The 1,986-nt window shown below is 43.2% G+C and overlaps 1 pseudogene; it reads right to left on the bottom strand.

Moving 5' to 3' along the window:
• Positions 1 to 565: 565 nt before the first annotated feature.
• Positions 566 to 1,014, bottom strand: LOC113609118 (60S ribosomal protein L35 pseudogene; annotated as a pseudogene).
• Positions 1,015 to 1,986: the final 972 nt, after the last annotated feature.

Below are 1,986 nucleotides of genomic sequence, written 5' to 3'. Positions count from 1 at the left end.
CAAAGAACAAAACTCTGCAAGGAGTTTTAATTATCCTGTCCTTTGTAACTCCACAAGAACATTTTTTTTTTTTTGCGGTACGCGGGCCTCTCACTGCTGTGGCCTCTCCTGTTGCGGAGCACAGGCTCCGGACGTGCAGACTCAGCGGCCATGGCTCACGGGCCCAGTCGCTCCGCGGCATGTGGGATCTTCCCGGACGGGGGCACGAACCCGTGTCCCCTGCATCGGCAGGCGGACTCTCAACCACTGTGCCACCAGGGAAGCCCCACAAGAACATTTTTAAAGGAACACTGTCACCAGTATTCAACTGGTACTTTAAGTTCCATTAAGATTTACATAAGCTATTACATAAATGGGAAATACAGACTTTCTTTCCAAGTAGAGTAGGGATCTAAATCCTTCTCTTCAGGGATGGAAAACAAGCACTGTCTTGCTTTGATGTTCAATTTACTGGATCCTTTCCTTCCCATAGCACTGATGGAGAAACATGAAGCCTCTCTTCAAGGGAATCTCTAGGTTGGATAGCATATAGAAAGAAAAGAACTGTAACAACCAAAACAACTACAACAGTTTTTCTGTCCTTGTTTCCTGTGCCATTTCATTTTCACTTTTTTTTTTTTTCTAGTTTGTTTGTGTTTTATTGACTCTGTGATGCTCAGGCCTTGACTACGAACTCTGGCAGTGGATCCAGCGGTTTCTTCTGCTGCTGCTTCTTGGTATTCAACTTCTCATGCTTGTTGAACCTGCAGCATGTGTTTTCTTGGGCTGCAGATCCAAAGGCTTGTACTTCTTGCCCTTGTAGAATTTCCTGACGTTCTCTTTCTGAGTCTTATTAACAACAGTGAGAACTCGGGCAATGGATTTATAAACATCTAGGATCTTGGAGAGCTTGGATACCACACTGCTTGTCACTTTGGTGATTTCCAGCTACGATAGCTCCACCTTCAAGTCATCCAGCTGTTTCAGCAGCTCCATCTTTTTGCCAGGAAGATCTCAAGCTTTAATCTTGGCCATGACTGCACAAGCTGCGCCACTGCCTGCTCTTGAGGGAAAGAGTTTTTTTCACTTCTTATTTTCACTTTCCTCTGTCATATATATATCCACACGCACCACCACAACCACCACACCCAGCATTTCTGCAGGTCAAAGTGCCCTTCATCTCTCAGAGCCTAACTTCTTTCTAGGAGGTGTTTGAGATGGGTTTGTATATTTATCTGTTTGTTTGGAGAAGAGTGGCATAATTGATGAACTGAAGAAAGTGACAATATCAACTGAATGTGGAACCTCTCAGGCAAAAATAAAACCAAAAAGCTGCTACCCTTAAAAGCTAGAGAAAAGTGGAGATGTTAGCAGCAACATACTGTGAACACGGCTGGTCTGGAAAGGCTTTTGCTACCAAGAGGGTTAATTGTCCAAAGGTAATGTCTACCCATCAAGCCAATTTAAGGCCAAAGAATGCATCTTGGCAAGGAGTTTTCTTTTATCAATAACTGCGTCAATAAAACAGCAAATGGAACACAAAAAAATCGAGCACATCCATATCATCAGGGCAGCACGACAAGTAGCCCAGAGCACTGGAGGGTCTGGGTGTTGAACTAGTTGCCCTTATTACCGAAAAAAAACGTTAAAGTATAAAAGCAATTCCAACAAGGAAATTGGGAACAATGCAAATAACAAAACTTTCTTCCTGAAAAGGAAGAAAAAAGCTGCAAATTCTTCTGCTAAACTTGTCATCACCACACCCTGCCATGTGACATTTACATTGTTCTTTTAAATAGGTAGTCCATCGTTTTATGAGACAGTGTAGCTTAAGGGCTAAGAGTGTGGGTTCTAGAGTCAAACTAAATCCAGTTCCATCACTTCTTAGCCACATAGTCTTGGGCAGGTTACTTTTTTCTTTCTAAGCCTCAGTTTCCTCATGTGTAAAACTGGGATAATGGCAAGGCAGCAAAAGTCCAGGCTTTGGAGTCAAACTGCCTGGTTCCC

This window comes from Aethalodelphis obliquidens, unplaced genomic scaffold (genome assembly GCF_003676395.1).
Source record: "Aethalodelphis obliquidens isolate GAN/ISIS:26980383/991018 unplaced genomic scaffold, ASM367639v1 scaffold54, whole genome shotgun sequence".
Taxonomy (NCBI): domain Eukaryota; kingdom Metazoa; phylum Chordata; class Mammalia; order Artiodactyla; family Delphinidae; genus Aethalodelphis; species Aethalodelphis obliquidens.
This window is presented reverse-complemented; position numbering and strand designations above follow the sequence as displayed.